Genomic DNA, 26,591 nt, shown 5'->3' on the forward strand with positions numbered 1-26,591 from the left:
CTAGAACTTAGAACTATTTAAACCTAACTAACCTAAGGACATCACACACATCCATGCCCGAGGCAGGATTCGAACCTGCGACCGTAGCGGTTCCAGACTGTAGCCCCTAGAACTGCTCGGCCACCCCTGCCGGCTCGCATGGCTTTCATACAATACTACGCCCCAGAGTCAAATCGTGACTAGGTTCATTCATAAACCTGTGACAACCATTTCGCCTTAGCGATAAAACCTTATTGTACTCTACTAGTGCATTACCTTTTGCTTCTGAAGTCTCTTGCTCTCTTATTTCCTGAAAACTTAAATTCTCGTACCTATTCTAGATAAACACTGCACAACACAAAGGATAACTTTTTGGATATTCCACAACTATCTTCCATTCCAAAGCAAAAGTTTTAAATTTGCCTCAGAGGTCCTTACAACCTTCATCTGTTATGATACAAAAGCTTGGCGCCCTGTGACGTCACCCTCGTGCTCGATGACTCTTCAAACAGCAAGACGTCGATACATGCGAAAACATGGCCAAAGACCACAAGTTTATGGGACGGGGAAGGTGGGTTAATGATGGCATAATGGCACCAAAATTTCACCGAAATTCTGCCAAACACCACTGCCGAACTGAAACATGATGGCAAGATCGTCACACCTCCTCTTACCCGCATTTCACTACTTATTTTTACGCTTCTGCGATGAAGACTAGAGCAGCGATGCCCAGCGCTCAAATCGCGATGTGTTCTTGCAGGTGGCCCAGGAAAACATTTCCCACTGCCGCTCAGAATCGAAACCAAACGGCCTCACAGAGTGTCGTAAGGAGCTTCAATGAAACCACCCCTTTCCTTGGGGCGTTGATTCCCAAACATGTAGCGGTCGAAACGACGGTTCGCAGTGTGTTGACCAACAGAACGACGTTATTCACAACCGTTGACACTGCTGACACACCCGACCGTTTCAATCATTCTCTATGGACATTGTGGGGCTGCATCCCAATTCAACTTGATCGCACCCTTTTGGTGTGCAGTGTGGCCCCAATTTTTTTTCTCATGTACAGACTGGAACCACTAGAGACCTCTCGACACCAGCTGGCGAAATTTAAAAATGGTTCAAATGGCTCTGAGCACTATGGAACTTAAACGCTGAGGTCATCAGTCCCCTAGAACTTAGAACTACTTAAACCTAACTCACCTAAGGACATCACACACATTCATGCCCGAGGCAGGATTCGAACCTGCGACCGTAGCGGTCGCGCGGTTCCAGACTGTAGCGCCTAGAACCTCTCGGCCACACTGGCCGGCGCGAAATTTAAACGCGATCCGAAACAGTAAGGTATGCTTTTGTTCTTCAGCCCTCCAGTTTCCCGCCCTCATGGGAGGTGATCACTGGGATCTGCTACATTGACACATGCGGGAATAAAACGGAAAAAATTTGGAAATTTGTGGTAAGGTTCTATGGGAGCAAACTGCTGAGGTCATCGGACCCTAGACTTACACACTACGTAGTCTAACTTAACTTAATCTATTTTTACTTACGCTAAGGGCAACACACACACCCATGCCCGACGGAGGACTCGAACCTACGACGGGGGGGGGGGGGGGGGGGGGGCAGTCGCGCGAACCGTCACAAGGCGCCTAAGACCGCACGGCTTCCCCGCGCGGCCGAATAAAACAGCAGATGGTCCCTCTAAGACCCATCAGTTGGGCAACAGCATCGGTGGCACACGCCAACCTTCCTTGAGGATTTTAAAAACGAACGTTTACAGACACAACCTGCGAAGTAGTCCTAGATGCCTGCAGACAGGCATCTGGAATCCGGAGGAGTATCAAGGGGTTTACTCTCTTCGGTGACTAAATTTGTTTTACTAGTAACATATGAAAATTTGTGCCGGTCCGGTCCGGAACTCGAACCCGGATTTCTCGCATTACACAAGCGGTTTCCTTAAGCCCTTTTTCTGCATTTTGTTCGTTGTATTTGGTCGTAGCAGACGTCATATGACATCCATTGAAATTCGTTTTTGATCCTTGCACTCAGTTTTTTTTTTTATTTTTTTATTACAGAGACCAGCCAGGTCTCTGACCGAACACGCTGAGCTACCGTGCCGGCACCGCCTCGGCCATCCGTTTATGCCTCCATTAGCTACCCGAACTTCCGCATGTCCTAGTGTCTACGTCCCACAATAGTGGCATGCAAACTGTGTGATTCCCGCTGAGGGAGACACACTGTTTTGCTCGTCATATTGCCTTGCATTGGCGTGAAATACGGTAGGCCAGTGTCTGTATACTTCAACGTGATGTTCCTTTGGACATGCATGTAATTCGTGATATTGCCTAGAATAGAGCGTAAAGTACCGTGCAACCTCTCATGAATAAAATAAAAACGCGGTACAAACTTTCATAGACGCGGGTTTTGAACGATAGAAGGAACCTGTGAATAAATGTAAATTGTGTGGAGAGACAACTGACTTTCACAGAAACTTCAACGAACAATTTTAGGATACTAGCAAGCACTTCATTTCCCTTGTCGGAAAAGACGCAGAATGTGGAGTTAATGTTTAATTACTTTGTACTTTTACTCCTCTGTAGGATGAGGATATGCTGAAGGCAACGCGTAACAAGATTTCTTAAAACGTCCGGCAACTCTGAAAGACGTTCGGGCGAGGTGGAAGTTAGCACGTCGCCACGAGGCTCTCCAACTTGTTGACGGAAGTCTCTTCCCGAGAAGCAGCTCATTAAAAAACGCTTCCTCCACGTTCTGACCCAATATTCTTTGCTGGCTTTTATAGCCGCCGGCTGGAACTAACCTCGCTTGACGTGTACCGCCGCAACGTCCTTTCATCTCTCGTGAACTTCTCTTTCTATACAGCTAATCTATTCAACAAAACAGAAACTGATTTTTGTATTTATTCTTGTTGCGATTCATTTATTTCGTTGAATATTACGTATAGCTTACGAATATTCAGCATATCTGTGAATCCTTGTAATGTTCCAGAAAGAACGTCTGCCGTGATGAAGTTACTGCAAAGAGCACGAAATTTATCACAACAATGAATTTAACCAGTTGCAAAGACACTTCACTTGTGGAACTTACTATACGCTCGTAGGAAGTCATAAAAATTAGAGCATTTACGCAGTGCCCCATAGAGTCGGAACTTGTGCCATAATTCTGTTGAATTCTCCGCTCTTTTGATCAGTATAAGTTTGCACACACTCGCTCTACACGTAACTGTTTAAAATTATTCGTCTCCATTCATAATGGCCTTTTTATTCATATTTACTCCGTCAGCTCTCATCTAGTGATCCCTGTTTACTCGTTTGGTTTCTTTTTAGAAGTTATGTCTAATATTACTAACATTCACCTAAAATTAGAACCACTTTTAATTCGCGGTGACGCATCAGACCTTGCGGAGAATAGATTCCATGAAACAAACCCAATCAGCATGAGAAGAAAGCAATGCTCAAGATGTAAAAATATCTCCATTCAAGTAACTAGTATCCTAAGCAACGTTGTAATTGATATTAATTAAATAAAACATCAACAAGCCTGTACCAATAACTTTTGCACAACTCTACCTTGACGAAATCCTATTTCCGATTATGACTCCCCAAATTAAACACGTTCATCTACTACACATAACAACAATGTACTGTTAAATTTTTGCTTGTGAAATTTAATAGTGGCTTTTGTTTGTTTGCACGCAAACATAACCATTAATCTACGAGAGATCTCATTTTTATTACGACCCACTGAATCATCTGCTTAATTTAAAACTATAATATACAATCTGAATATAAGTGAGTGTTACATTATGATGTGTGACTTGGTTAACGCCATAACAGTAACGCTACAAGCCACGATTTCAAAAGAAGCTGTTTCTGCTGAAGTTGAGAATAGTATCTGGGTGACCGTAGCATGTGGGTTGACACACAGACACTTAAGCTGATGCTGTACCATCATTTTCAGTAATTTTACAGTGACAAAGTGATATTATTCAGGCCAATGTGTGATTCACTCTAATGTTTTTACTTTTTCTGGAAGTAAATAGAATACACAGACTTCAGTACAATTTATCCTTGTTCTTGATACCATAATATAACCACAGCCATCATAGAAGGACGTGACCATACTGTGAGGTCATCAGTCCCTTCACTCTATATCTATCGAACTACGAATAACCCTCAAAAGAAGGCTACAGAAGGTAAAATCTTGGGAACCCTGATTGTAAGCAAGATACAATAAGACAGAGACAAAATCGAGGAGAATTAGGAGGGCAGTGAGAGGGGGTAAGTTGGGCGAGCCGCTCTGCCCAGAATGCTGTTAATGCTGTTAGAGGTCCCCAGAGCATGGTATGCAGTGCGAGACGCACACTCAACATGCTACCAGCGCCACTTCACAGGAGGAAAAGAGCAACAAACAACAGATGATAAAGTTTTAGGACAGATAAAACATAAAAACCGGCAAACATAAAGAACAAGGAGAACAAAAAGGTGAAAATGGCAGTGGCCAGGCCAGACCACCGGACAAGGACCGACTTGGGACCTATGGGCCAGAGCAGGCTAGGGACGCCCCTCCAACCCTTCAGGCTGTTAATGCGGCCAAAGTGCTCCATCACAAAGAGACGAGTAGAAACCACCTTCGCGGGGTGGGTGAAACGTCAGCCCATTTGGCGTAGTATGATAGCACCAAAAGAAGTGCGTCACGAAGTTTAAGAAATCGTCGCAAAACAGCCAGATTTGTACAATCTAGCAGGATGTGGGTCACCGTCAGGCAGGCACAACGTCGGCAGTCAGGTGGGTCTTCAAATCGGATAATGTGTCGGCGGGTCAGCCAAGTGTCAGCCACTGCATAGCTGACGAAGGACTACGTGGTAGGGGTCTGCTTTATTGCCCTCTGTTTGGAGTGTCCAAGGCGAACCATTCCGAGTTCCAGACGTCCAAAAATCGATAACATAGTGTCGACTGAAGGTACAGTTCATGGATCACCATTTCCAAAACCGGTATCCTGGTAGCCATCATTGCCAAGCGGTCAGCATGTTTGTTCCCTGAGATCCCAACATGTCCAGTGGTGTCCTCAAAGACGACTGGCTGTCCATCTTGATGGAGGACAGAAAGAAGATCACCAGTCGTGACGCATGGGTGACGAGGGTAGCACTGGTAGGCTATGTGATCAAAAGTATCCGGACCCATGGATGAAAACGACTTACAAGTTAGTGGCGCCCTCCATCGGTAATGCTGTAATTCAGTATGGTGTTGACCCACCCTTAGGCTTGATGACAGATTCCACTCTCGCAGGCATACGTTCAGTCAGGTGCTGGAAGGTTTCGTGGAGAATGGCAGCCCATTGTTCACGCAGTACTGCATTGAAAAAGAGGCATCGATGTCGGTCGGCGAGGCCTGCCACGAAGTCGGCGTTCCAAAACATCTCAAAGATATCCTATAGGATTCACGTGAGGACTCGGTGCAGGCCAGTCCATTATAGGGATATTATTGTCGTGTAACCATTCCGCCACATGCCGTGAATTATTAACAGGTGCTCAATCGTGTTGAAAGAAGCAATCGCCATCCCTGAATTGCTCTTCAACAGTGGAAAGCAATACGGTGCTTAAAACATCAATGTAGGCCTGTGCTGTGATAGGGCCACGCAAAAGAACCCCTCCATGAAAATCACGACCACACCATAACACCACCGCCTCCGAATTTTACTGTTGGCACTACACACGCTGGTAGTTGACGACCACCGGGCATTCGCCATACCCTCACCATGCCATCGGATCGCCACATTGTGTACTGTGATTCGTCACTCCACGCAACGCTTTTCCACTGTTCAATCGTGCAATGTTCTACATCTACATCTACATTGATACTCCGCAAGCCACCCAACGGTGTGTGGCTGAGGGCACTTTACGTGCCACTGTCATTACCTCCCTTTCCTGTTCCAGTCGCGTATGGTTTGCGGGAAGAACGACTGTCTGAAAGCCTCCGTGCGCGCTCTAATCTCTCTAATTTTACATTCGTGATCTCCTCGGGAGGTATAAGTAGGGGGAAGCAATATATTCGATACCTCATCCAGAAACGCACCCTCTCGAAACCTGGCGAGCAAGCTACACCGCGATGCAGAGCGCCTCTCTTGCAGAGTCTGCCACTTGAGTTTATTAAACATCTCCGTAACGCTATCACGGTTACCAAATAACCCGGTGACGAAACGCGTCGCTCTTCTTTGGATCTTTTCTATCTCCTCCGTCAACCCGACCTGGTACGGATCCCACACTGATGAGCAATACTCAAGTATAGGTCGAACGAGTGTTTTGTAAACCACCTCCTTTGTTGATGGACTACATTTTCTAAGCACTCTCCCAATGAATCTCAACCTGGTACCCGCCTTACCAACAATTAATTTTATATGATCATTCCACTTCAAATCGTTCCGTACGCATACTCCCAGATATTTTACAGAAGTAACTGCTACCAGTGTTTGTTCCGCTATCATATAATCATACAATAAAGGATCCTTCTTTCTATGTATTCGCAATACATTACATTTGTCTATGTTAAGGGTCAGTTGCCACTCCCTGCACCAAGTGCCTATCCGCTGCAGATCTTCCTGTATTTCGCTACAATTTTCTAATGCAGCAACTTCTCTGTATACCACAGCATCATCCGCGAAAAGCCGCATGGAACTTCCGACACTATCTACTAAGTCATTTATATATATTGTGAAAAGCAATGGTCCCATAACACTCCCCTGTGGCACGCCAGAGGTTACTTTAACGTCTGTAGACGTCTCTCCATTGATAACAACATGCTGTGTTCTGTTTGCTAAAAACTCTTCAATCCAGCCACACAGTTGGTCTGATATTCCGTTGGCTCTTACTTTGTTTATCAGGTGACAGTGCGGAACTGTATCGAACGCCTTCCGGAAGTCAAGATAAATAGCATCTACCTGGGAGCCTGTATCTAATATTTTCTGGGTCTCATGAACAAATAAGGCGAGTTGGGTCTCACACGATCGCTGTTTCCGGAATCCATGTTGATTCCTACATAGTAGATTCTGGGTTTCCAGAAATGACATGATACGCGAGCAAAAAATATGTTCTAAAATTCTACAACAGATCGACGTAAGAGATATAGGTCTATAGTTTTGCGCATCTGCTCGACGACCCTTCTTGAAGACTGGGACTATCTGTGCTCTTTTCCAATCATTTGGAACCCTCCGTTCCTCTAGAGACTTGCGGTACACGGCTGTTAGAAGGGGGGCAAGTTCTTTCGCGTACTCTGTGTAGAATCGAATTGGTATCCCGTCAGGTCCAGTGGACTTTCCTCTATTGAGTGATTCCAGTTGCTTTTCTATTCCTTGGACACTTATTTCGATGTCAGCCATTTTTCCATTTGTGCGAGGATTTAGAGAAGGAACTGCAGTGCGGTCTTCCTCTGTGAAACAGCTTTGGAAAAAGGTGTTTAGTATTTCAGCTTTACGCGTGTCATCCTCTGTTTCAATGCCATCATCAAATGGTTCAAATGGCTCTGAGCACTATGGGACTCAACTGCTGAGGTCATTAGTCCCCTAGAACTTAGAACTAGTTAAACTTAACTAACCTAAGGACATTACAAACATCCATGCCCGAGGCAGGATTCGAACCTGCGACCGTAGCGGTCTTGCGGTTCCAGACTGCAGCGCCTTTAACCGCACGGCCACTTCGGCCGGCAATGCCATCATCATCCCGTAGTGTCTGGATATGCTGTTTCGAGCCACTTACTGATTTAACGTAAGACCAGAACTTCCTAGGATTTTCTGTCAAGTCGGTACATAGAATTTTACTTTCGAATTCAATGAACGCTTCACGCATAGCCCTCCTTACGCTAACTTTGACATCGTTTAGCTTCTGTTTGTCTGAGAGGTTTTGGCTGCGTTTAAACTTGGAGTGGAGCTCTCTTTGCTTTCGCAGTAGTTTCCTAACTTTGTTGTTGTACCACGGTGGGTTTTTCCCGTCCCTCACAGTTTTACTCGGCACGTACCTGTCTAAAACGCATTTTACAATTGCCTTGAACTTTTTCCATAAACACTCAACATTGTCAGTGTCGGAACAGAAATTTTCGTTTTGATCTGTTAGGTAGTCTGAAATCTGCCTTCTATTACTCTTGCTAAACAGATAAACCTTCCTCCCTTTTTTTATATTCCTATTAACTTCCATATTCAGGGATGCTGCAACGGCCTTATGATCACTGATTCCCTGTTCTGTACATACAGAGTCGAAAAGTTCGGGTCTGTTTGTTATCAGTAGGTCCAAGATGTTATCTCCACGAGTCGGTTCTCTGTTTAATTGCTCGAGGTAATTTTCGGATAGTGCACTCAGTATAATGTCACTCGATGCTCTGTCCCTACCACCCGTCCTAAACATCTGAGTGTCCCAGTATATATCTGGTAAATTGAAATCTCCACCTAAGACTATAACATGCTGAGAAAATTTATGTGAAATGTATTCCAAATTTTCTCTCAGTTGTTCTGCCACTAATGCTGCTGAGTCGGTAGGTCGGTAAAAGGAGCCAATTATTAACCTAGTTCGGTTGTTTAGTGTAACCTCCACCCATAATAATTCACAGGAACTATCCACTTCTACTTCACTACAGGATAAACTACTACTAACAGCGACGAACACTCCACCACCGGTTGCGTGCAATCTATCCTTTCTAAACACCGTCTGTACCGTTGTAAAAATTTCGGCAGAATTTATCTCTGGCTTAAGCCAGCTTTCTGTACCTATAACGATTTCAGCTTCGGTGCTTTCTATCAGCGCTTGAAGTTCCGGTACTTTACCAACGCAGCTTCGACAGTTGACAATTACAATACCGATTGCTGCTTGGTCCCCACATGTCCTGACTTTGCCTCGCACCCGTTGAGGCTGTTGCCCTTTCTGTACTTGCCCAAGGCCATCTAACCTAAAAAACCGCCCAGCCCACGCCACACAACCCCTGCTACCCGTGTAGCCGCTTGTTGCGTGTAGTGGACTCCTGACCTATCCAGCGGAACCCGAAACCCCACCACCCTATGGCGCAAGTCGAGGAATCTGCAGCCCACACGGTCGCAGAACCGTCTCAGCCTCTGATTCAGACCCTCCACTCGGCTCTGTACCAAAGGTCCGCAGTCAGTCCTGTCGACGATGCTGCAGATGGTGAGCTCTGCTTTCATCCCGCTAGCGAGACTGGCAGTCTTCACCAAATCAGATAGCCGCCGGAAGCCAGAGAGGATTTCCTCGGATCCATAGCGACACACATCATTGGTGCCGACATGAGCGACCACCTGCAGATGGGTGCTCCCTGTACCCTTCATGGCATCCGGAAGGACCCTTTCCACATCTGGAATGACTCCCCTCGGTATGCACACGGAGTGCACATTGGTTTTCTTCCCCTCTCTTGCTGCCATTTCCCTAAGGGGCCCCATTACGCGCCTGACGTTGGAGCTCCCAACTACCAGTAAGCCCACCCTCTGCGACTGCCCGGATCTTGCAGACTGAGGGGAAACCTCTGGAACAGGACAAGCAGCCATGTAAGGCCGAAGATCAGTATCAGCCTGAGACAGAGCCTGAAAGCGGTTCGCCAGACAAACTGGAGAGGCTTTCCGTTCAGCCCTCCGGAATGTCTTTCGCCCCCTGCCACACCTTGAAACGACCTCCCACTCTACCACAGGTGAGGGATCAGCCTCAATGCGGGCAGTATCCCGGGCAACCACAGTCGTAGTCCGATCAGGGGATGCGTGGGACGAGCTGGCCGTCCCCGACAAACCCCCATCCGGACCCCCACAGTGATGCCCATTGGCAACAGCCTCAAGCTGTGTGACCGAAGCCAACACTGCCTGAAGCTGGGAGCGAAGGGATGCCAACTCAGCCTGCATCCGAACACAGCAGTTGCAGTCCCTATCCATGCTAAAAACTGTTTTGTAAAGAACGTCTGAACTAATCTACAGAGAGCGCAAACAAATCGACAAAATTTAAACGGTTATTAAAATACAAGATTGCCTAGTAAATGCAGTAATGCTGCTACTTGCGCACTGCTGACACTGCTCGGCGGCGGAAGGAGACTAAGCGAAATTACACTATTCAGGTACTAAAACACGATGCTACACTCTCAAATACTATAATACGCCCGAAATTTATGAATTAAACAATGCAAGTACCAAAAACACGCAAAGAAATTAAGAATTAAACTATGTAACAAATGAGTGAGCTAGGAGTATACGACTTGCTGCTCAGCTGCTTATCCAACGGCGGCAGGGAGCACACTGACTGCGACCAACCGACACTGGCCGTTCAAAACAAAAACAGTAGACAAACGACTACGCGAATTTACACTATTCAGGTACTAAAACGCGATGCTACAACTCTCAAATACTATAATACGCCCGAAATTTATGAATTAAACAATGCAAGTACCAAAAACACGCAAAGAAATTACGAATTAAACTATGTAACAAATGAGTGAGCTAGGAGTATACGACTTGCTGCTCAGCTGCTTATCCAACGGCGGCAGGGAGCACACTGACTGTGACCAACCGACACTGGCCGTTCAAAACAAAAACAGTAGACAAACGACTACGCGAATTTACACTATTCAGGTACTAAAACGCGATGCTACAACTCTCAAATACTATAATACGCCCGAAATTTATGAATTAAACAATGCAAGTACCAAAAACACGCAAAGAAATTACGAATTAAACTATGTAACAAATGAGTGAGCTAGGAGTATACGACTTGCTGCTCAGCTGCTTATCCAATGGCGGCAGGGAGCACGTAAATGTTCAGGCTGCTTACACCAAGCAAGGCGTCGTTTAGCATTTACTGACGTGATGTGTGGCTTATGAGCAGACGCTCGACCATGAAATCCAAGTTTTCTCCCCTCTCGCCTAACTGTCTTAGTACTTGCAGTGGCTCCTGATGCAGTTTGGAATTCCTGCGTGATGGTCTGGATAGATGTCTGCCTATTACACATTACCACCCTCTTCAACTGTCGGCGGTCTCTGTCGGCCTGTACGCTTTTGTGCTATACGTTTCCCTTTCACGTTTGCACTTCACTATCATTTCGGAAACAGTGGACCTAGGGATGTTTAGGAGTGTGAAAATCTCGCGTACAGACGTATGACTCAAGTAACATCCAAGCACCTGACCAAGTGCGTGAGTTCCGCTGAGCAGCCCGTTCTGCTCTTTCACGATGTCTAATGCCTACTGAGTTCGGTGATATGGAGTACATGGCAGGAAGGAGCAGCACATTGCACCTAATATGAAAAACGAATGTTTTTGGGGTGTCCGGATACTTTTGATCACATAGTGTATATAGCTTGAACGCTTCTCAGAGTGTCGAGGCAGATTAGAAGCATCTTGACGGTGCAAGAACAGAATACATGCAGATACAAAATAGACACTGTTGGTGTAATGGGAAGATGCTCTTTCGAACACACGTTCGATGTTTGTGTTAAACATAGAGCCCAGTGCCACAATGCTGAGACACCGAGCTTACTTTCGGCAAAACAGCGGTTAAAATCCCCATCCGGAGATACAGATTCAGGTTTATTATGAGCTCCCTAAATATTTTAAGTCTTACGCCTGTACGGTTTTCTTGAAAAGGGCATTGCCTATTTCGTCCGCCTTCCGCAACCCGAGCTTTCGTTCTGCTCCCTAACAATCTCGTCGTCGACAATACTGTTATACTCTGATCATTCTTAATACTTCTGTGATAATCGAATAGCACAAAGTCGTTATTTCACACAACTTACATTTTCAAAAGTTACTGTTCGTACTACACTGCAATCGTACATGAAACGACTGTCTGCGAACGCATGCTGGACACTCGAGCAGTATTTAGGAAGTTTTATGACTACTGGAACAGGTGGGGTTGTGTAACGTTATATGTACGTGTTATGACACAGGAAATATCATTAACACATTCTAAACGGTTCAATAAACGTAGCTACGAATGGGAATAATTTCATCAGCAGACAGTATAAATTGATTCCCTATAATAACTACCCATCAAAAACATACGAATATAGGCTACTCTGATAACACTGTTTTACAAAGTGTAGTAGTTTGAGAATGGAAGATTACCGTACCGAGGGAGGGGGCGCAAATTCCCGCCCGGCCAACCAGGTTTAAGCTTTCTTTTGGTTTACCTAAATCGCTGAAGACAAATATCAGGGTGATTTCCTTGAAAAGCACAGAGTCGATTTTTTTTCCGTCCTTTCCCAATTTTAGCCTATGTTCCGCCTGTGATCACCTCATTGCCCACGGGCATTAAACTTTAACCGTCTTTTCTTCCTTCGTTACGAAAGTTTCCTCGTCATCGGTGTTCTTAGAGACGTAACACTAACTAGGAATAAACAATGACGACAGAAAACGGCCGGCTGGGGTGGCCGAGCGGTTCTAGTTGCTACAGTCTGGAACCGTGCGACCGCTACCGTCGCAGGTTCGAATCCTGCCTCGGACATGGATGTGTGTGATGTCCTTAGGTTAGTTAGGTTTAAGTAGTTCTAAGTTCTAGGGGACTGATGACCTCAGAAGTCCCATAGTGCTCAGAGCCATTTGAACCATTTGAACAGAAAACGACATAGCACTTACAAAGGGACCGTCTCACTATTCAGCATATGTGATTTGCAAACACCATAGAAAAATTTAATAAGACTGACAGTTCTGTGATTATAATCCTGCTCCTCCAAAATATGTGCTGGATGACGTCACTCGGTGTTCGGTGTTCAGTAATCTGAACACCAACACAGTTTGTAAATTATTCAAATGGGTGTCTTTACTCTGCGTTTTTCCACTTCACTATTGTCTGCTCATTATCGTGATGGATTGGTTCTTGGCCACTGAAGAGGATGGAACAATATCAGACAGCTTAAATTTCATGTCAGATGCAAATCAAACGCGTGTGTATTTAGACATTCGTCGAATATATTGATGCTGCCACGTTCTTACATATACACCGTTCCTCTTCCGACAACGTAGGATCCACTAAGGTTGGAAATATGGGAAAAAGATGATCTATTACAGCAGCATAGCGTGAAATTACCTGCAAGAACGAGAAAAAACTATTGTCTTGCATTGCGTTTAATTACAAGTATTTATCAGAAAATCTTAGGAACTGCCAACAATTCTGTCACCATCATCAGAATACAGACAGGAGTTTTTTCCCGCAATTATCACAAAACATTACCAACAAAGCATCAAAGACATTTCAGTATTAATTACAAACACGTACGCTGCCCGTACCACATTTTCTCTTTTGTAGCAGAGTAATATCTGACTTCAACGGCGTATTGGTTACCCACGGAAGTGCTTTCATTCCACATTTCAGATAAATAATTATTTATAGACCGATGCGCCATACAAAATATTATATAATGAGGGTAGGAAATGTATAGAAAATTACAGCATAGTATCGGATGAACCACAGAATTACATTTTGACATTTATCGGTACGAAAAAGCGTTATGCGATTTCAGGGGTAAATTTCTGCAAACTCCGCATTTAATAGCTTCAGGTGAAGGCAGATAAATTGTTGGAGGGAGGGGGGGGGGAGGTGTCCCGAGGGGCTCTTTCTTGGTGAGAGATGTTGGAGGAGGGCGATCTTTCCTGACTGGGGGTTGTAGATCGACGTCCCCGGAGGGTGGGTCGTCAACGCTCCCAAAGTGAGTGTGGAGGAAGCAGTAGGTGGAGGGCTCACAACCACTAGCGGAGCAGGTGTGGTCGAGTGGCCCTGAAGACCTGGCGTAGAAGACACAATGAGCCAGGATACTGTTGCCAGAGAGGATGAGATCGTTGTAGCCGCAACATTCGTCGTCATACGTGCAGGATGCAAACGATCACGTTCCTTCTTGTCCTCGATACGTCAGTCGGTGGAGAATCTCGTATTCCTGGTTTCTTTTTATTGTCTTTGGAAGACGGTGAAGTCCTGTCAACAGAGGGAATGGTGTTCTCCGCAGTCGGCACAAACGGGCGAAGAGAACGTTTGTGTGCAACTACTGACGTCCACAACCCCTACAGACGGGGCTAACATAACAACGAGAAGACATATGCCCGAATATCATGCATTTGAAGCACTGCATGGGATGTGTACATATAGTTTCACATCACATCGATACACTATCATCTTGACCTTTTCAGGCAATGAGTTGCCTGAAAAGGCCAAGACGAAAGCCCTAGTAGCAACCCTATTGTCCTTCAGTTCCCTTAGAAAAAGACGAACTAAATGCACATCCTGCCGCTTCAAATTGGTACGTAAATAGACAACGGTCAGTAAAAGGAAGGTCGCAATCATAGATGATATCCTGTACCGTACTGAGGGAGACAGTAGTTACAGGAATATCACCCAACTTGTCACAGGCGAGTAGCGTTCGTGACTGGGCAGGGGATGCCGTTTTAATCTGAACAGAACAACTCTCACTTTTCGAGATCGCTGCTACTTCCCGAAACCTGTCCCAGATGTGTTCGACACAATAATGCCTTCGTGTCCAAAAAGGAATCCCCATCTGTCCTAGAGCAAAGTAAGTATTTGAGGTGATTATTTCTCCTCTTATCTAAGGCCCTATGTTCCTCCCATAGCGTAGCCAGGGCAGGAAACGTTTTGGAGTCATATTTCTCGGCAGTGTAAAAAGCTTTTCGTCCAGTAGAGACTACTGGAGCCGTGCAGCCACCAACGGAACCACCCTTAATCCGATTCATATGCAAGTTGTTCGCCGTGGTGCTTGCTACCCACTCCGAACGTGGGTTAGCCACACGGACGCCACCGAAACTCAGTAACGGCTACCTAGTCAGTGATCCGTTGTCCAGAATCCCAGTGCCCCATCCTCGATGGGCTCATACTCCTTGGCATGAGTAGGTTGTTTCCTGCTCAGGCATCAACAACACTGCGATCCCTGCGTGGCCAGTTTCACGCCCTCCCCCCCCCCCCCCCCCCCACCCCTTCCCTTCTTCGCCCACTCCACAACGCGATAGCTACTGTGTTGCGTTTTGAGCGTATTACCGTTGCCACATAGGAACTGTGAAAAGGCTGAAATTCATAATGATAGAATATGCATTGCGGTCTGTGACGTTCCCTGCACGATCCGCACTTCTGTAAAATTTAGAAGAGTTCTGGTAGGTCAAACCCAGCACTGGGGACCATGTAGTTTAGTACGAAAAGGTGTGCCGAAAGAGAAAGAAACCAGGAACGACTATCCAAAATCGTAGGACGGCGCCAGGAAGACCATCCAATGGAGATGCAGAGTGGAAAAGAATAGTACATGTATAGACTTGCAGCACGGAAAGGGAAGTAACGCTGCAAGCGTTGGGGTCCCTTGTTGGCCAAGAACGTGCTTACAAAAGAGTTCTGAGCCCCATGGGAGGGTTTTCTGCTATTTTTCTACTTCGTATTGATTAGAATGCCGTCTAGAAATGTCTGAATGCCGTGGTAATCAAACAATAAAAGACGTAACTCATTAATTAATTTAATTGACTAAGTCTGGATAGATATGGCAAGATGAAATTAAATTCCGCGAACCGATTCATCTGTAAATGTGCATTTAATTTACTTAATTCTCAGTACCTAACAGTTTCTAGCAGATCAAGAACCATCTCCGCATTTCCGGTTCATACTTTGCGTAGTAGAATTGCGATGCGTCACCACCAACGACATAGAAAATGTTTACCAATTCACAAGTAATAGCCTGTTACAAGTCGGCGAATGAATAGGGGTGCAACCACATACAAAGACTACGTCATATTTACTTGATGAAATTTATTAAGAATGAGACTATCTTTTGAAAGTATAACGAATCCTAAACTCGATTAACTTGAGAATCGTTTTTAAGTGTTCGACGACGACACGGCTTGTTTGCCGCCCATGCAACACCAAGTACGTAGGGACTACAGAAAGTGTGTCGGACATATCGTCCCACGTTAAGTCCATTGGGCAACAAAATTGGCGGAGTGTCAGAAGGGAGTTGATGTTCCTCGTTTCCTACAGACACAATTTTACTGCTGTACGGATTACAGGTGTATCACAGTAGGCGACTGAAATGGCGCGGCAACAGAAAATGTATTCCAAAGTTGAATTAGGCGGGAGAGTACAGGTCACTGCGGCGAAACATTTAAACTGCACAGAGAACGATCGTGAAATTCCGGCACTATATGAACCATATGCAATGTCGTGTAAAAAGGTAGTGAAATAGTGCCAACTGTGGTTGGTGACAAAATACACATATACTAATACATCGATACCTCCTCCAAATTATATCGATATTTATTGACGACATATTTTCCACCAATATATCGATATATCGACATAAGTAAAGCATAATAGTCTGCCGATACTTTCATTTCACGTTATACATTTTTCACAACTTTCGATATATATCTGAAGTTGGTATTTCGAGATTGTAGTAAAACATAGCTTTACTTTCACTGTGTGAAGGAGTCTTACTACTTTCTGAGCTTTCATCACGTCAGATCTTTCTCTTTGACAGTGTGAAGAAAGTATATGTGGCACAAAAATTGTAATCCGCTTGTACTGGGGGGGTGGCGGTGTGAATGGAATAACAAGATATCCGATGTGAAAAAAATAGCAGCTCAGCTGCGATAAAAACAACTTTCATGCTACTAGTGTTCTGTTCCTTCACATCGGCATTCTTCAAAAACAGTTGCTGAATATGATGGACAAAAATCTGAATGACAAGAATGGTCTTTGCGGTGGGCGGACACGTGTGAAGGGAAATGATGACATAATCGGCGCTTGGTACTACTACCATAAACTGCAACGTTTAGGTTCACTACGTAATTTTGACACTACAGCAGCTAGATCGATGGCGTTGCCAGGAATGGAAACAAGCAGGGAAGTCGGCAGGACGTGTACTGGACAAATCCGATATGTGACGAAACTTACATCCAGTTAACATTGCTAGCGAAGTGGTTTTTACCAAGCGTGAACGTGCATCGTTTTCCTTTGAATTCTTGCTCTAAGAGGGATACCCAGAGTGCTAGTTTGTTGATGTACAGAATATCTAATAATACACTTAAGAGCCAAAGAAACTGGTATAGACATCCGTATTGAAATACAGAGAAATTTAAACAGGCAGAATACGGCGCTGCGTGGGCAACGCTTACATAAGACGAAAAGCGTCTGGCACAATGGCAGCTTATCAAGATTTAAGTGAGTTTAAACGTGGTGTTATAGTCGGCACAAGAGCGATGGGACACAGCATCTCCTAGGTAACGATGAAGTGGGGATTTTCCCGTACGACCATTTCACGAGTATACCGTGAATACCAGGAATCAAGTAAGACGTTAAACCTCTGACGAATGCTGCGGCGGGGAAAAAATCCTGCAAGAACGGCATCAACGCCGACTGAAGAGAACCGTTCAACGTGACAAAAGTGCAACCCTCCTGCAAATTTCTGCAGATTTCAATGCTGGGCCATCAGCAAGTGTCAGCGGGCGAACGATTCAACGAAACATCATCGATATGGGCTTTCGGTGCCGAAGGCCCACTCGTGTACACTTCATGACTGCGCGACACAAAGCTTTACGCCTCGCCTGGGCACATGTTGCCAAGTCGGACGAGTCTCGTTTAAAATTGTTTCGAGCGGATGGACGTGTACGGGTATGCAGACAACCTCATGAATTCGTGCGTCCTGCATGTCAGCAAAGGACTATTCAATCTGGTGGAGGCTCTGTAATAGTGTGGGGCGTGAGCAGTTGGAGTGATACGGGACTCCTGATACGTCTAGATACGACTCTAATAGGTGACACGTACGTAAGCATCCTGTCTGATCACGTGCACCAGTTCATGTCCACTGTGTATTCCGACGGACTTGAGCAATTCCAGCAGGACAATGTGACACCCAACACGTCCAGAATTGCTACAGAATGACTCCAGGAACACTCTTCTGAGTTTAAACGTTTCCTCTTGCCACCAAAGTCCCCAGATACGAAGATTATTGAGCATATCTCGGATGCCTTGCAACTTGCTGTTCAGAAGAGATCTCCACCCCCTCGTACTCGTATGGATTTGTGGACAGCCCTGCTGAATTAATGGTGTCAGTTCTCTTCAGTGCTAATTCAGACAGTGGAGTCCATGCCACGTCGTGTTGCGTGCTCGCGCGGATCCTACACGATATTAGGCAGGTGTACTAGCTTCTTTGGCTCTTCAGTGTAAATCAATACTTGAATCTACAGCTCTAAAACCGGCAGTATATTTACAATGCGGAGCCGATATTTTTATTGGCCGGTATGTCGATGTTTTTCGTGACAATACGTCGTTATATCGATACTCTTCTCGGTATATCGACAGTAGGTAGCGATACTTTTTAAAATATCAATATATCGATTTCCCGACATTGTTAAAAATAACAACGGTCGTAGTACCAACGACTTGATCTAAACTGGTTAGCATGGGTGATAAAGATCGAGACCTCAAGACCATGCACCATGTTATTAAGATCTTTTCGGCATCTGGGGAAAATGGATTATCCAACGAGATATTCTCGAATGGATTTACGACAAAGGTGCTGATTTCTATCTTTGAGGAGCTAAATGATTGGTATAAGATTTTGACTGTTTTTTTTTCAAGGACTTAGTGACTATGTTGAAGAATAGTGTAATGTATCTGTGTCACTTTGAAGTGTAGTACACAGTCAATGAAATCTGCTTCACCTGCCATAACAACTAGTAACCTAATTTTTTACGTTTCCTAGTACTTACCTCATCTCGTCAAGACAAGCAGTGTTCCGATTGACTGCAGGCAGTGACACTATAAGACTGTATCCGACATCCTTTTATAATGACTCTAATGATAATGATTGACGATGCTGATAATGAACGGGGTTTCTAAGGCACTCAAAACGCGATAATTGACATGTTATTCTTTATGGTCAATAAGCTAACAGTAGTGTTTCACGGGCAATATAGAACAGAATCTTGTCAAGATCTGTGTCGTTGTCTTCTGACAAAGCTTATGGAGAAGCGTGCACTGCGAATAGCTGTAATAGAAGATTAGGACCAGCGGCCGAGCAGCAAGAAGAAGTAACTGTCTCACTGAATGCGGCTTGAGGCCGATTATGTACTCTCGTGACTCAAAGTTCCCCGCGGCACACCCCACCAGAAGAGGATGTAGCACAAACGTTCGTGTGTGAGAACTGTATGTATTGTTACTGAGTGCGCATTGTAGCTAGCACATACAGTAGGAAGAGATAGAAAAAGAAATTGTCGATAAATGCAATGCGACTTTCTCATCGTTCCCTGAGGCTTCTTTTCATATCGGACTAAATGTCGCATAATCGTGAAGTACCGAATGGAAATTACTGAGATTAATGTTTCGATCTGCGTGGTCATTGGTGACAGGCAAGAGATTCATTCGTACTGCAGGTCAAGGGATACAATGAAGGGTAATCTCCGTGTATGAGGTACTAAGGCTAGTTGTCGCTCCCGATGCATGTCTTCCAGTCCAACCGCTCACAATCATCCTGTTTCCAAACTTTTTTTTTTCGCTTTAGTTCATATCCCTTTGATCACTACTGTCAGTTTTGAATATAGTAGAAATACTTTTCAAACAATGATCTCACAAAATTTCCGTCTGCGTTGATGGACGAACGCTTGAGTTGTTTGCAGACATGTAAATCTACGTCCACACGCCTAAAGCCACCTGACAGTGTGTGATACTTCTTGTATCACGGCCTCTTACTTTCAAGTATCATCTTAATAAACTGAGTGTACACGTAATAATGAGTATTAATTTCAGGGGTGATAGTAAAGGCCTATGCGTTAATTTGAAGTAAGCATCGCCAGTTTAGAAACGCCAGAGTCGAAACAAGCGAAAATTCTTGTGGCACAATAATTCTCATACTGAAATACAAGAACCTATGCATGATTCTCTATATGATGAAAGAAAATGATTCATTACCGTTCATATATACTAACTTTATAGAGTAGCCAATCCGACCGATACATCGAGGTGACTGGAGGGGTATTTGAATCGCCATCTTGCCGAATGCGATTTCAGAGTCTTCCCACAGTCACATCTCGCACAATAGTGTAGTCTATGTTCGCAAGTTGATGTGTAGTGTCACTCAGCAACTGTGAAACCGCGTTTTACTCTGTAACGGAAACAGTAGACTTGGTTTTCGTGTGCAGAAAACTCTTGAAAACTGTGTCACAGTTGAAAGGCTGTATTGGGAAAAGTACACACGTAGAAGACATCCGATGCGCAACGTGCTGGCGTGACTGTTCTAACAGATAAGGAAAATAGAGAAAATGGTACTTCAATACAACGGCCGAGGAGGTAACTTCACTATCTGATGAAAGGTTTCTGGATATCCTTATGTAATGCAGAATGTACCACTAGAAGTCATGAGAAGAGGAATCGATAGTATAAAATGAGGCAGAGAGTAATTTTTTTATCGACACAGAAGCTGTAACACCAGAACATATCGTTCAGGGGGCTCAGAGACTTCGAAAATAGATTAGTCAATGTATGTTACCATAGTAAGAAATCCATCACACACATTTCAACCTACCTAAGGTTGCCCATGTCGACTGTTGATGTGATTATGAAGTGGAAGCACGAAGGAACAGACACCGGTAAACCAAAACCACGCAGATCACATGTAATGACGCATCGGGATCGTCGGCCGTTGCGAAGGGTTGTTGTAAGAGATCACACGAATCCGACCGAAGAGAAATCATTAGTGAGTTGGAACGTGATGTCAGCAGTCCAGCTAGCACAATGGGTGTGCGCAGGGATATATAAACAATGGAATCTACATCTACGTGATAACTCTGCTACTCACAATAAAGTGCCTGGCAGAGGGTTCAATGAACCACCTTCAAGCTGTCTCTCAACTGTTCCACGCTCTAACGGGCACTCGAACTTTTCTGTGGGAGCATTTATTTGTCGTATTTTATCGTGTTGACCATTTCTCCTTACGTAGGTGGGTGCCAACAGAATGTTTCCGCAATCGGAGGAGAAAACTGGTGATGGAAATTTCATAAGAAGATCCCGTCGCAATGAAAAACGCCTTTGTTTTAATGATTGTCTTCTGCCAATGAATCGCAGCACATTATTTGCTCTACCCACAACATTATCTACTTGATCGTTCCAATTTAGGTTATTTGTAATTGTAATCCGTACGTATTAATTTGAATTTACAGCCTTAAGATCTGTGTGACTTATCGCCTAGTCGAAATTTAGCGGATTTCTTTTAGTACTCACGTAAATAACTTCACACTTTGTCTTCATTCAGGGTCAACTGCCACTTTTCGCACCATACAGATATCTTATCTAAATCATTTTGCAATTCGTTTTGGTCATCTGATGACTTTACAAGACGGTAAATGACAGCATCATCTGCAAACAATCCTAGGACGGCTACTCAGATGGTCGTCTATGTCGTTAATATAGACCACGAACGATAGAGGGCCTATAACACATCACAATACAATGTTCGAGCGGCTCCTCATATATTTCTGTAGTCAATACTAAGTGACACTTGAGGTAGTGAGAAGAGCGTCGCCATTTGACAGGGGATGACTGGAAGCGAGTGATTGGATTGATGAATCACTCTATACCTATGGTAATCCACTGGAAGGGTTTGGGTTTGACGAATGCCTGGAGATCGTTACGTGCAATCATGTACAGTATATCGCCAACAGTGAAGTGCATAGCGTTACAATATGTGGTGATTTTCGAGGTTAGGGTGCGGTCCCCTTGTTGCACTTAAGAAATTTGCAGCACTGTTTGCATCGTACAATAGAGGAATGGTCAGAAGATGAAGATTGTTTTATCAACATGACGTTGCACCTTGTCATAAAGCAGAATCCGTGACGTAATGGTTTGTGGACAACATCCTGAAATCCACGGGCCTGACCAGGGTCCGACCAGGACGAACGTAACACCTTTTGGATGTGTTAGATCGTCGATTTCTCTCCAAATCCCAGCGTCCAACATCACTACATTCTCTGGTTTCGGCTCTTAAGAAAGAGTGGGCTGTCATTTCTCCACAGACATTGACACATCTCAATGAAAGTGTTCTGAGCAGAGCTCAAGCTTTCATAAAGGTGAAGGGTGGACACAACTCATGCTGTTATCGACTAACAGTCAGATGCTGTTGGGGAAAAAATGGACGTGAGGGCCCTGAAAGGTGTGTGTGTTTATAGCAGCACTTTTACTCACAAACCATATACGAATGAGAGCAAAAGTTTAATATCAATTTTACACGACATACTACTCTTCCCTGTCGCCGTAGTACTTTATTTTAAATATTACATACGAATATCAACCACTCAAGAAAGATTTTTTACCTCCCTTGTTACGTGCACAGTGTAATATTTTGTGATAGAAAAGCTATTTCTCAGTGCTATTGACATCAGATAACGCTGAAATGGAGGTAGAAGTAAACCAGCATTCTTGGTGCAGGAAACATAGCTCGAACAGCCGATTTCAAGCTTGCATAGTGCACGAATTATCACTGAACTGCAAGAAGGGTTGTCAGAACGATAGGTTGCCCACCAAATTGGCGTACACCAAAGTGACATCAAGAGATGCTTGACTGAGAGTTTGGATCCACTCACGATTGCAAATATAAACACAGGTTTTCATTCCAAGTTGAAAGCTTTTATTCACACCTACTCCATCTCCCTGTACGAATAATTTAGATTCCGTTAACTGTGTTATAGGGAACCCAGTTCCTACACAGAGAGGAATAGTTACTACACCCGCTCATATTTGGATTTTCCGCAGTTTCCCGAATTAATTCCGTACATATTGAGGAACACTTCCTACTGATAAACCACGGGCCATTAAGATTTCAAAATTGAAGTAAATAGTAATAAACTTAGTGTAGAAAAATAATTATTAACAGTATTATTTTCGTTCTGGAAACTTATTTCCTATTTATACAGTGTGTCCCAGGATGAATTGTCAGTATTCAGGTATGTGACAGGAGCGATCATTTGAAGAAATGAAGTCTAATGAACATGAGCGCTGAAATTCATACCTTAAGAGTTATGAACACTTCTTCATATTCGATAATGTGAAATCTCTTCTACTGCAAGCTCTTTGCTTTCCTTAGTTCGGGAGTAGGTAGTATGGATCAAAACAAGAAAAATTTGACTAGTAAATACGGGCTCTAGAATGCATACCTTGCGAGCTATGAGCCCTTGTTTAGTGGAAGAGATGTTTCACAGTAGCGAAGAACAAGTCCTCATAGCTCTTAAGGTATACATTTTAAAGTTTATTTTTACTAGACTTTGTTGCTTGGAATGATTGTTCCTGCCGTACCCCTGAGTATTGACCACGCGCCCTGGAACACCCTGTAAATTGTGTATCTTCTTTCACTAGTACTTTGTGTGTGTGTGTGTTGTGACGTATTCTAATACATGTTTTACCAACAACGATGAACAATTAATGAAACTAAGTAAAGTTAAATATTTTGTGTAACAGAACGGGGAACAATGGAAGATGATCTGCACTTAAAGGCTTTGTGTTATCGCATTACACGTACCGACAGCATTGGAATAGCCTGTGCAGGAGAATGCCTGGCAGCATCAGCTTTACCCGCGCAGCATCTGCGAGAGGAGTATTTTCGCTCGGCCACCAGGAGACGTATTACAGTCCGCTGAAACTACAGCTAAGCTATTATTCTGAGGCGTCGGTGTGCGTATCAGCTTGGGCTTCATGACGGCTGTTTCCATTCCCCTTCGTTCACTGCGGCAGAGCTAAAATGCAAATCTGGACAAAGTAGAAGACGAGTATGATAAACTTGCAGTACCCTTCCCAGCTGAAATTCTCAAATGTCGGTTCAATCTGTTGTGTAAAAGCAGCTCCGATGTGTGCTAGAAGTTAACGAACAGGGATAAGTGGAAAGTTTTTAGCTAGCATAGAGATGGCGATGGCGCTGATATCAATGCAGTTCGGTATGTGTTGTGTTGGTGCATTATGTGAAGTAACGCAGTAATAGACTCAGATTTATCAGAGATACAATTTCATTTGTAAAGGCTCTTAAAATTAGTCTTTACTGGTGTGTTTCTTTCAAATACATGCTTTGGATTACCGTGCGGGCCTAAAATTCTCAGTTTCGGCGAGTCCATCGATATCCAGAGTTGACGCAATTTTATAAGGTGTATGTCATTTCATTTTCAGTAATTAGGAAGCGGACAGCTGCACTCCAGCATAGCCTAAATATCCTTGGAGATGATCCACACTCAGTAGGTCTCCATGCCGCAACAACAGATGCTGTTATTACGCTGTTATTATAAGAAAGCTGTGTGGAAGGTTGGTGATGCGTTTCTCATATACTTACCAAATGTAAATGAAAAAAAAAAAACTTTTGAGACACTTTAAAGAACCTAATAGTTCTTATGTATCGATTTGTGTTGTGGACGAGATGTGGGACAACCTTTTCAATCCTGAAGTGAAACAACAACTAAAACAGCCTAAGGAAGTACCGCACCATAAAAGGTGAGAATATTTTCATATTCTGGAAAGACTATGACCCGTATTTTCTTTCATGTTAAAGACAGGAGAAGGATATTTTTTTAATTTTACCTATTGGTAAAAAAACTATGGGCTCAGTCATTAGAACAAAGTGGAACTAGACAGTTGTGGTGTTGAGCAACAGTTGAATATTGAAATGTAAAGGACAGCAGTCATTCGCAGAATCCGTCATTTATGACAGATCTAGATTTCGGCAATAATAAAGCCATCATTATTGTATTACGAGAAGAGTCACGTAGACATCGCCATGTCAGAGCATAAACGTATGGCAACTGACGCTAGCATTCACATGTCCTGCCATGTAACTGGTAGCATCAATAGTCACATGTTAATGCTGTGACATGGTTATGCTTACATGACTCTTCTGATAATGCACCGATGATGACAGTGTTATACTCGAAACCTAGATCTCTAACAACTTAAGATTTCTGCGATTGACTGTTGTACTTCATTAAATTTGACTATTTCTTCTTTGTTTTACGAATCAGGATTTTTCCTGTATGCTTTCTATCCAGTTGGTCGAGATGAACTGTATAATAGGGGATGTAATGGTTGTAAGTACATATATTTCCATTGGTGACTGAGGACTGTGAAGTGAACAGCATTAAATGAGTATTTACGTCATCTGCAGACTAATAAATATAGCTACTACAAGTCACATGTTTTTAGATTGGGTAGTACCGCCAAGTACATGTAGCAAGAGGGAGCCACTAATGCTTATTTTCCTGTCGGTAGCAGGTGAGATGTTAAAGTACGGACATGTGGACGCAAAACAGTTTGTCTATCCTGACAGGCGTACTCCACTCACTGGTGCAGTTATGACCATGTAGGAAACATCAGGTTATAAAGTTTGTGACATGTTTGTGGTGAGACTAATCGATGCAGAAAGAGAATGGTCAACACACTGATGTGTGTACATATTAAGGTGCTGCATATAAAAATAGCTGCACTTCTACACAGTACACCCTGTATATGTCGTTAATAGCTAAACTCTTTGTAAGGGTAATCAATTAGATGAATCCTTTCTGGGTCCCATAAAGTCTTGTTCACAAACTCTCTCGTGCCTCGATATCGATTCTAGATGTTTTAGTGCGGAGCCGAAAGCTTCCAACCTCTGTTCTGATTGTGGTAACGTTTCTACCCTGATGTAGTGGACCTTTTTCACATCCACAGCTACATATTGTCTAGTAAAATTACTTTAGTTATATTCAACACAATCAAAGCATTGACGAGTAGCTCATTTCGTAGCTGCTTTGTCAGAATTTAACATTTATTCAGCCTGTCTCCCACAAAATGTTCTCTCACTTAATTCTGAATTATGATTTCCTGTCATTTCTTTCTAATATCTTTAGTCCACGATCAGCAATACCACATTATTTATTATGTCAATATTTTCGTCTGCAGACGTAGTTTGAGTTGTCGTTCATATGGAGCATCTACATGAGCAGTATTGAAAGGTCTGAATCTGAAATACTGAATATTGTGTTGTACATTCCTTACAAAATTTCACTAACTTTGAATGACATTTCGCTGGCCATAATCCATCCAAAAGAGAGTTATATGACCACATATTATTCCAGTTTATCTTACTGAAAGATAAATGCTTAACATTTTTTATAAATCATGCTATTATGTAGATGAGATGACACTTAACTATCGTTATCATGCAATACATATCAACATTGAAAAATTTACATTCATATCAATACTGTTCTGTGAGTCACCAAGATCTCTTCACGTTGGCGTTGAGTAACTGCACTAACGTAGTTACTAGCAATGTTTCACAGAAGTCATAAGAAGAGAAACTGACATGTATGAAAAGCAGGGGAGAATGGGCAAAAGACGAGAAAAACCTTGAGCACGCGTACGTATGGGCTTTGCAGCAAACTCTCAACGGCCATCTGTGGCGTGTAATTATATGAGTCTGATTACAACCATCTATAGCGCGTTAACGGCCGTAACTTCATTCAACGTCTTCTAAACCAAACGACATCTGGAAAAGAAGAAAATTTTAAGACAGTACTGCTGCTGGTCATGAAATAAGGCCACGACTGCCATGCTCCACGTCCAAGTGACAAAATAAGGAAATTCACC

Source organism: Schistocerca serialis, chromosome 3, assembly GCF_023864345.2.
Source record: "Schistocerca serialis cubense isolate TAMUIC-IGC-003099 chromosome 3, iqSchSeri2.2, whole genome shotgun sequence".
NCBI classification, from domain to species: Eukaryota; Metazoa; Arthropoda; class Insecta; order Orthoptera; family Acrididae; genus Schistocerca; species Schistocerca serialis.